At 45.5% G+C, this 10,839-nt stretch overlaps 1 long non-coding RNA gene across 1 annotated transcript; it reads right to left on the reverse strand.

Moving 5' to 3' along the window:
* Positions 1 to 5,049: 5,049 nt before the first annotated feature.
* Positions 5,050 to 9,554, reverse strand: LOC114224149 (uncharacterized). The gene is made up of 3 exons (XR_003612330.2): positions 9,341 to 9,554; positions 6,218 to 6,333; positions 5,050 to 5,159 (listed from the first exon to the last, which is right to left on the reverse strand). It is a non-coding gene; the product is annotated as an uncharacterized LOC114224149 (long non-coding RNA).
* Between the last annotated feature and the right edge of the window lie 1,285 nt (positions 9,555 to 10,839).

The following is a 10,839-nucleotide window of genomic DNA, read 5'->3' on the forward strand; positions in this document are numbered from 1 at the left end:
CTAGGCAACTCAGTCGGTTAAGCATCTGACTTTGGCTCAGGTCATGATCTCGGGGTCCAGGGATCGAGCCCTGTCTCGGGCTCCCCACTCAGTGGGGAGTCTACTTCTCCCTCCACCCTCCCCCTCCACTCGTGCGTGCTCTCTCTCTCTCTAATAAATAAATGAAATCTTCTTTTAAAAAATTGAAATAAAATCCTACTACTTAAAAAAATTATCTAGGGGCGCCTGGGTGGCTCAGTTGGTTAAGCGACTGCCTTCGACTCAGGTCATGATCCTGGAGTCCCGGGATCGAGTCCCGCATCGGGCTCCCTGCTCAGCAGGGAGTCTGCTTCTCCCTCTGACCCTCCCCGCTCTCATGTACTCTCTCTCTCTCTCTCTCTCATTCTCACTCTCTCAAAATAAATAATAAATAAATCTTTAAAAAAAATTATCTAAAGAAGTAAAAATTTGTCTCTGATCCCAGATTTCAGAAACAATTAGTGTTCAAGTGTTATTATGTACTTCCAGACTTTTCCTTAAATTCATATATATTTATATAATCTCATTTTAAAAGTAAACGTGTGTATACATATGTGTACACATATGCACATGTGTAATATACCTGGACTCTGAGACTTGCATTTTCTTTCTTTTTTATCTTTTGCCAATTATGTTTTTATTTTAGATGTTTGCATTTTACTTTATTATTTTATTTTTATATTTATATTTATTATTTTAAAGTAGGCTCCATGCCTACCAAGCCCCTACATGGGGCTTGAACTCACCACCCTGAGCTCAAGAATCACATGCTCTACTGAACCAGCCAGGTGCCCCATTTATTTTAATTTTTTAAAAATTTTATTTTTAAGCAATCTCTACACCTAACAGAGCTCGAACTCACCACCCTGAGATCAAGAGTTGCTTGCTCGGACACCTGGGTGGCTCAGTTGGTTAAGTGACTGCCTTTGGCTCCTCTGGTCATGATCCTGGAGTCCCACGATCGAGTCCCACATCGGGCTCCCTGCTCAGCAGGGAGTCTGCTTCTCCCTCTGCCCTTCCCCTCTCTCATGCTAGCTCTCTCAAATAAATAAATAAATAAATCTTAAAAAAAAAAAAAAGAGTTGCTTCCTCCACCCACTGAGCCAGCCAGGCACCCCAGATCCTTTGCGTTTTATTTTTAAAGACATATTTATTCATTTGAGAGAGAGAGGAAGAGAGCGAGTGCAATCGAGTGGGGGGAGGGTCCAAGGGAGAGAATCCCCCAAGCAGACTCTCTGCGGAGTGCAGAGCCCAACTCTGGGTTTGATCTCATGACCCCAAAATCATGACCTGAACCAAAACCAAGAATCAGATGCTCAACCAACCGAGCCACCCAGGTGCCCCAAAGATTTATTTACTTTTGAGAGAGAGAGAGAGAAACAGTGGGGGTAGGAGTAGAGGCAGAGGGAGAGAGAGAACCGCAAGCAGACTCAGTGTTGAGCATGGAGCCTAACTCGCAGCTCAGTCTCACGGCCCTGAGATCATGACCTGAGCCAAAATCAAGAGTTGGTGGCTTAACTGACTGAGCCACCCAGGTGCCCCTGCATTTTATTTTTAATATAGAACTTTTTCAAAGTCTGTCTCTCATTTCTTTATGGCTACTTAGTATGACATTTGGGGTATGCGATAATCTATTTCCTCTTAGACATTTTGATTATTTTCAATTTGTTAAATCCCAACCATGCTGCAACAAATATTCTTCCGTGTGCATGTTTATTTACATGTGCTATTATTTCTTTAGGCTTTATTCCTCAAAGTGGTCTTTGGCTGCTTTCGATGATAAACTGTTCGGAAGCTAGGTAGGTTGATCTGGGATGGGAAAGGCTTCCATGTAACTCTTTCACCTGCTGTCTTCAGCACATAGAAGAGGTCCACTTTCGAATTTGTTCCCGTTCATATCACAAATAGCTGGGTATTTCCCTGAACAAATGGACTACAATTCATCAGTGGCAAAGGATTGCTGAGTGGCTGCTGCCTTCCATGTAAGGAATGAGGGTTATAACAACAGAGAAAGGTCCCTGCCTTCCAACTCACAGTCTAATAGAGAAGCAGGATATAGAAAGAGAAATAACAATCCAAGTGATACAAAGAGTAATCGCCCCCTTCCAGACTTGCTTCTCTGATGTCCTGAAGCATTTACTCTCTAGGGTGGAGAGACTATAACCTACTGTTGGCCGGTTTTATGTGTTTGCTCCTTGGACTATAAGGAGAGAGTGGCTCCCGATATGTAAGCAAGAGATTATCTAAATTATTCCATTAGGCTGGAAGCCCCGGAGTCTCTAGCTCCTCACCAACACACCTTCATTTGGTAAACATTTACCTATCTCTATTCCCTGTCAGATGTCGGGGAGGCAATGGGACCCTGGCATTCAAGTACTCACTAATACGTGTCAATTTGGAAGGCACTGGGTGGCAAACGATAAAATATTACATTGTTTGGCCTAGAAAAACTCAGGCTGAAAGCTGGTATATTTTGTTTACTCCATATTCTGTTGTTGCTGTTGAACTTAGTTTATTGAGGTATAGTTTACATGCAACATCATGCACGCATTTTAAGAGAATGGTTAGGTAAGTTTTGAGAACTGTATTCACTTATGTAACCGCGACCACAAACAAAGCCTATAGAACATGTCCCTCATCCCCAAAGTTTCCCTCATGCTATTTAACTTAAAAAAAAAACTTTTATTTTGTTTCTAAGTTTATTCATTTATTTCAGTATTCTCTATACCCAACGTGGGGCTCAAACTCATGACCCTGAGATCAAGAGTCACATGTTACTCTGACTGAGCCAGCCAGACACCCCAAAACCTTTTATTTTGAAATAATTACAGATTCACAGGAAGTTGCAAAGATAGTGCATTAGAGTGCCATGTACCCTTCACTCAGTTTCCCCCAGTGGCTACATCTTACATAATTGTACAATTATCAGGGGCAGAAATTTACACTTGTACAATGTGAATAGTTATTGCGAATAGATAGCTCTTTGTCATTTTTTTAAAAAGATTTATTTATTTATTTTAAAGAGAGAGAGCGTGCACACAAGTGGGGGAGGAACATAGGGTGAGCGAAAGAATCTCAGGCCGACTCCCTGCTCAGTGTGGAGCTTGATGCGGGGCTCGATGCAGGGCTCGATCTCACAACCTGAGCTGAAATCACGAGTCAGACGTTTAACCGACTGAGCCACCCGGGCACCCCAATAGCTCTGTGTCATTCTGTCACTTTTAGATTCATGTAACCACCACCACAATCAAGATACAGAAGTGTTCCTTCATCCCAGGGATCTCCCTAGTGGGGTCCCTTTATAATCACGTTCCCGCCTACCCCACCGTCCCTAACCTCTGGCAACTGGTAACCTCTTTTCCATCCCTCAGTTTTGTTTTTCCAGGAATGTTACATAAATGGAATTGTACAGTGTGTACCCTTTTGGGATGGCTTTTCTCACTCAGCCCTTGAGATCCATCTAAGTTGTTGCTGTATCGAGTTTGGTCCTTGTCAGGGATGAGTAGTATTCCATGGTATATTTAAATTAGCACAAACTTGGTGGCTTATAACAACAGAAATTTGTCCTCTCCTCTCTGGAGGCCATAAATCCTAAACCAGGGTGTCAGTAGGGCCGTGCTCCCTCCAAAGACTTGAAAGGAGAATCCTCCCTTGCCTCCTCCAGCTTCTTTTGGTTTCCCCCATTCCTTGGCTTGTGGCTGCACACAGCCAGTGTCCATCTCTATCTTAACATGGCCTTCACCAATACATCTGTGTCTTCTCTTCTATCTCTTACCCAGACACCTGTCGTTGGATTTAGGGCCCACTGAGAAAATCCAGGATGATCTTATCTCAAGATCCTTAACTTAATCCAGGATTTTTAGCTCTACTTAGCAGGAGGAATAAGGAAAAGTATGTCTGTTCCATCTTTTTCCAGAAGTGGAAGTTGCTTTACATCTTTTTTAAAAAATATTTTATTTATTTATTTATTTGAGAGAGAGAATGAGATAGAGAGAGCATGAGAGGGGGGAGGGTCAGAGGGAGAAGCAGACTCCCTGCTGAGCAGGGAGCCTGATGCAGGACTCGATCCCGGGACTCCAGGATCATGACCTGAGCCGAAGGCAGCCGCTTAACCAACTGAGCCACCCAGGCGCCCTGCTCTACATCTTTTAAAAACATTAAGACCCACATTTAAAAACCACACATTTCTCGTAAAAAATGTAGACTTCTCATTTCTCATGAACCATTTGGAGAAGTCATCCTGGCCTGCACTTCTGCTTGGTAACACTTGGCTGGAGCTGGGTGTCCACTGCCACCATGGATGGCTTATGATGAGCTTGCTATCGGTCCTGCCCTCTCCCAGTGAATGTATGTATACTTATAAAAGGGTTGTGTCACCAGTTCTCATAGTATGGTAGGCGTCTGAACTTGCGGCCTCCGTATAAGAACTTGTGTTTGAGCTCCAGGAAGTGACGGCCACAGCAAAGATGGGACGTGACACCAGAAAAGGAGCAACTGGTGGGACCCTTAAAGGATTCTGCTTTATCATCGTGGAAACGATGTTCTCTCTCTCCCAGCACAAAACAAAACTCTGCTCCAGCACAGACTGTTCTAAGCAGTTACAATAAAAACAAAACAAAACAAAAATCCCCACAAAAACCTCCTCTCTCATCTCAGGAAACAGCTAGCTCATCCCTCCTCTTGAGAACCCCTCATCACGACACGTCCCAGAGTTAAGCTCCCAGCCCATTCTTGTGGAAGCACGACAGAGTGAGCCAGTTGGCCCGGAGAAACGCATAAGTCAGCAAAAGCCTCTGATTCTTGGTGGCTGCAAAGTGAAGCCCCGAGGGGAGGCAGCTTTGTGTTCTGAAACAGCAAAGAATGTTGTGTTGGAAGCTCCAGCCAGACTGATGACCCCGGCCACGTGGGAGTGTTCGTAGAACCAAGGAAAGGCCTAACCATGGTCCATTTCTCATCACAGGTTCCAACAAGTCGTTCTATTAGCCTGGTCAGCTGTCAGCATGGCTGGGTGGGGGGGGCGGGTGGGCAGAGTCATGCTCAGGGAAGATGTTTTCAAATTGTTGAGTTCACCGACTCCTTTCGGAGACAGGAGACCTCGTGAGCTGCCTGGTCTCCTCGCCCCAGTGCACTCTGGCTCCTTCCTGCGAGGGAAATATCAAGAGGAAGCCATCGGTCTTCTGTTCCTGAATCCTAACCCCTCCTTGTCCCCAGAGTATCACCTCTGGCCTTCTCTGTGCAGGACCAGCCACCGCTGCTTCTGGACAGAGCTGAGAAATAAGGAGCAACCTCTTTGCTCTGTTTGGATAAAACAAAGCCCAACCACTGACAGAGGGCAGGAGCTTCCTGAGGGACCCTGGATTTCCTTATGTGCTCTGTCTTTGGGAGATCAAACACAAAACAATTTGGGTCATCAGCAAGGGCGCCAGCTCAATACATCCTGAGGGTGTGTTCGGCCTGGGACATCATCATTCTCCTTGGCCAGAGCCATGTGCCTGGCCCTCTGTGCCATGAGGAAACAGAAGCACTGGTGCCAACCAGGAGGAAACTCGCCTCAAAGAGACCCTTCGAGAGGGCTGGCCATATATAATATAATGGTGATAATACTGAGCAAGAGGAGAAGGGGGAGAAAAAGTCCAGGCTGTCCAGGGTTGCTGTGGTCTCCAGCCAGGGCGGCAGATAAGGGCCTCTAAATGATACACAGATTAATAATAAGTCACCACGGCCTGGGTCATTTCTGCTCAGATCTCTATGGTCTGCAAATGACAGGTGCCACTGTCACTTTGAATGCTCACTGCAATCGATTGAGTCCTCCTGGTGCCAAGGCTGGATAGTGGGGCAGGAGAGAGGACACCATTTTGACTGACTCTGGGCAGGGACCTCAGGGCTGCCCTCTTAGGAGGACAGGGACTTTGTCTCCAGGCGTGCCTCCCTTCCAGCCCCTCCTCTGCTTTCTTACCACCACTACTCTAGGCAAGTCTGTGCCCTTGCATTCGTCTCCACCACTCTCCCTGCTTCCTCCAAGCCAGCAATGGCGGGACAACATGTGCCTCCTAAAAACACAGATCTAGCCTTCCTTGCTCTCCCCACCCGTCCCTCTGAGAGCTCACTTGGTCAATCTTCCGAAGCTCCGATCATGTCACTCCTTTGCTCCTAAACCTGCAGGGGCTCCCCAGTGCTGTCAGTAAACTCTTGCACTTACATTCATGGCTCATCTTGATGTAGGAAAGACGTTAGGGTTCGAAGCAAAGAGTCAAGAAAGAATTCTTGAGGCGTCTTCGGTGCAGAGGGCAGTCTATTAAAGCACAGGGACGGGACCTGTGGGGCAGGAAGAGGTGCACTGGGATTGTGAGGAGGGACTGATTATGTCCTTTCAAGTTGGGAGGGGGTTAGGGATTTTGGAAGCAACATTTCCAGGACCTTGAGGGGCTAGTTGCTGTTAAGAAAAAGTCATTTACTACAGTCGTAAAACCTGAGTCATGAGACCCTTCAGATGTGTATTGGTGGGTCATAGGCTTGAGGGATGATTGCCAACATGCATCTTGGGGGGTAGAGATAAAGGAAGTTTCCAAAAAAGAATTTTTATATGTTAAAGTAGACTTACAGGATCCTGGGGGTTGGGCTAAGATTGCCCTTTGCTTTGCCCTTAGCAAAGTATTAACATCGGGGCAGCTGAGTCCCTAGAGGAATGTCACTGCCTGTTTCAAGGACTTGTCAATGGGCTGTAGATAGTAAGGAAATTTAATAATTTTTCTTCTGCCTTTCTTCCCCACATCAATCTCATCTATTTAGTTAGGTCTCCCCCTTGGCTATTTCATATCTGCTCCCCCTTGGCTACTCTGCATTTGGGCCCCCATGGTTCTTGAACATTCTTTGGTAGCACCAGAACGCTACACAAAGGCTTTTTCACAATGAGGACCTCTGCTTCAGCAGGAACTGAGGGACCCACTAATAATCCCTTCTCCCCTTCTGCTTGAAAACCATTGCTTGAACCAAGTTGTTCTGAGCACAGCTTCTCTCAAATACCTCTAGGCTTTTCCTCAAGTACCCTCTGTCTGGAATGCGAGGCCCATCTCCATGTCCAATCTTGTCTGTCCTTTGAGGCTCAACACGAGTGCCACAAAGCCTCCAGCCCATCCCTGTTCCCCTACCCCCCAACATCCACTCTCCTACCAGCAAGGCTTTCTCTCTTCCCCAGGTTCACACAGGATTTGAATATGCGTCATGGAACAGGGCAAGTACTTTCTACCATGAACTGATTTTCTTTTTTTTTTTTAAGATTTTATTTATTCATTTGAGACACAGAGATAGAGAGAGAGAGAGAGAGAGCACAAGCAGGGAGAGAGCCAGAGGGAGAGGGAGGAGCAGGCTCCCCGCTGAGCCAGGAGCCCGATGCGCGGCTCGATCCCAGGACCCCGGGATCATGACCTGAGCCGAAGGCAGACGCTCAACCATCTGAGCCACCCAGGCGCCCCCATGAACTGATTTTCTGTGTCCATATTCTGTCTCGCACTGTACTGTGAGCTCCATGAGGGGAGGGACCATATTCTATCACCCTTGACTCTTCCACAAGGCCCAACAGAGTATCTCGTACTTGGGTTTTTTTTTTTAAGATTTTATTCAGTTATTTGACAGAGAGAGAATGAGCGAGCACAAGCAGGGGAAGCTGCAGGCAGAGGGAGAAACAGGCTCCCCACTGAGCAGGGAGCCTGATTCGGGGCTCGATCCCAGGACCCCAGGATCATGACCTGAGCCAAAGGCAGACACTTACCCATCTGAGCCATCCAGGCGCACCTCTTGTACTTGGTTTCATGTCTAATGCCATGCCTTCAATAAAAATCATGTTAGGTAAACGGAAGTAGGTTGGCCAATTCCTTCTTAATTCTTGTGGGTAAACAACTTCTTTTCTTTTTTTTAAATATTTTATTTTATAATCTTTTTTTAAAAAAGATTTTATTTATTTATTTGAGAGAGAAAGAATGAGACAGAGAGGGGCGCCTGGGTGGCTCAGTTGCTTAAACCGCTGCCTTCAGCTCAGGTCATGATCCCAGGGTCCTGGGATCGAGCCCCACATCGGGCTCCCTGCTCAGCGGGAAGCCTGCTTCTCCCTCTGCCTGCCGCTCCCCCTGCCTGTGCTCTCTCCCTCTCTCTCTCTCGCTATCTCTCTCTGTGTGTCAAATAAATAAATAAAATCTTAAAAAAAAAAAAAAGAATGAGACAGAGAGAGAGCATGAGAGGGGGAGGGTCTGAGGGAGAAGCAGACTCCCCGCCGAGCAGGGAGCCAGATGTGGGACTCGATCCCGGGACTCCAGGATCATGACCTGAGCCGAAGGCAGTTGCCCAACCAACTGAGCCACCCAGGCGCCCTGGGTAAAAAACTTCTAATCCTTCATTTTCCAAATTTGGTACTGGGTCCATGTGTGTCCAGTATTAGGACACCAGGCCGATGAGAGATGCTCATCAAAAGTGGGTTCTTGCAATAAATACAGTTGGGTAACATTGTACAGCCTGTCCTTTTCTTGGAGATTCACAAACTCTATTAGCATAGTAAAAGTTCTAGGTTCTACAGTTAAAAATAACAACAACTTGGTTTACTCAGCTTTACCGAATTGTATTCGACCTTTCCCGAGGGCCCAAAGAATACACACTACCATCTCATAAAAGTACTGTTGCAGAGCACACACTAGGAAATGTTGTTCTAAATTCCTTTTGAAAGCTTGAATCTCGTGTCCTTCCTCACATGATCTAGTTTAACATTTAGGAGGACCTGCTTTAGGTCAAATACAGCAGTGACATTGAGGAAGACTGCAACATCTTTCAGATCTGGGACCTTTTTTACTGCACATAAGCACCAAGAAAAGGGACATACATGTGGGGAAGAAATAGATAGAACCTGTCTGCTTTTCTTCTACTGTCCCCTCTTTCCCAGACACTTCTGGAATCCTGTACTCTTGGGTGAGATTCCTAGTCGGGCAGTCACGGCCCCAGTCTGGCCTCACCTACCTTTTTAGGTTTTCTCCCCACGACTCCCCAACATATCCCTAACCTGCACTGTAAAGATGGGGCTCTTGCTCTTGCCTGAGCAGAACCGTGCTTTCCAACAACCACACCTTTGCCTGTGGGACACTCTACCTGAACTGCCCTGCCCACAAGTTTGCCAGCGGAAACCCTGCCCCACCTTTCAAGGTCTCCATGCAACCTACACTAGATTAGCTGGAAGTTCACAGATCAGTGAACTTGAGTGCTCGAAGAAAACCTAACAAGTGGTCTAATCAAAACCCTTCATTTCAGGAAACAGTGATTCAGATAAGCTTAAGTGACTTACTCAGGCGATAGAGCTCAGTAGAGGATAATCCAGAAACAAGCTCCTCTTGTCTTTTAAATTTTCCCTCCAGTTGTATTTATCTCATTGTGCATTGAATTTTGGTTAAATTTTAAGTCCTTCAGAGGAATTTACTTTTTCTTTCCATTGATAAATCGTAATGCTTTGACCAGAGAATACAGAGAGATGGATGTAGATTCAATATCTTTCACGAGTGTGAGAGCTTTGGAGTTAAAAAAAAACAGTTTTTTTTTTTAATGGAGGTACAATTTACACATAAAATGCACACATTTTAAAGTGTACAGTTCTAAAAAAATAAAAAATAAAAAAAATAAAGTGTATAGTTCTACAAGTTTTGAAACACTCATGTGACCACCACCACAATCAAAATATGGAACATTTCGGAGTGCCTGGGTGGCTCAGTTGGTTAAGCGATTGCCTTTGGCTCAGGTCATGATCCTGGAGTCCCGGGATCGAGTCCCGCGTCGGGCTCCCTGCTGCTCAGCAGGCAGTCAGCTTCTCCCTCTGACCCTCTTCCCTCTCGTGCTCTCTATCTCTCATTCTCTCTCTCTCAAATAAATAAAATCTTTAAAAAAAAAATGGAACACTCTATTACCCCAAAGGCTTTTCTCGTGCTGGTTCCCAGTCAACCCCCTTCCCCCGTCCCTCTCCATAACCACTGATCTGCCCTCTGTATATGGGTTCCATTTGTCTTTATCAGAATTTTGTGTAAATGGAATCATACAATGTACACTGTGTCTGGCTTCTTTCCCTCAACATAGACTTTAAGATTTATCCGAGTGCTTGCATGTTCCTGCAGTTTATTCATTGTTACTGCTGGGAAGTATTTCATTATATGGATATACCACAATTTGTTTATCATATTAATGACCATTTGGAATTTTTGCTATTATGAATAAAGCTGCTATGAACATTCAATACAACTTTGATTAAACTTGCATTTTCACTTATCCTGAGAAAACATCTCGGAGTGAAACTTCTTGGTCATGTGGTCAGGGGCACCTGGGTGGCTCAGTCAGTGAGCATCTGACTCTTGGTTTCAGCTCAGGTCATGATCTCATGGGAGTCTGCTTGAAGATTCTCTCCCTCTGCCCCTCCCCCCATGCCTCCTCTCTCTAAAATAAAAAGAAACTGCAAAATAATTTTCCAAAGGGGCAATACCATTTTATACTCCCATCAGCAATGTAAGAGAGTTCCAGATGCTCCACATTCTCACTAAAATTTGGTATTCTTAGTTTTTAAAAATTTTTGGCCATTCTTGGGGCACCTGGGTGGCTCAGTCGGTTAAGCATCTGCCTTCGGCTCAGGTCATGATCTCAGGGTCTTGGGATCGAGCCCCACGTTGGGCTCCCTGCTCAGTGGTGAGCCTGCTTCTCCCTCTCCCACTCCCCCTGCTTGTGCCCTCTCTCTCAAATAAATAAAATATTTTTTAAAAATTAAAAATAAATAAAAATTTTTGGCCATTCTTGTTGGTGTGAAGA

The sequence above is a fragment of the Eumetopias jubatus genome, unplaced genomic scaffold, assembly GCF_037043125.1.
Source record: "Eumetopias jubatus isolate StellerSeaLion01/CBP00866 unplaced genomic scaffold, mEumJub1_p1.0 scaffold_4, whole genome shotgun sequence".
Taxonomy (NCBI): Eukaryota; Metazoa; Chordata; class Mammalia; order Carnivora; family Otariidae; genus Eumetopias; species Eumetopias jubatus.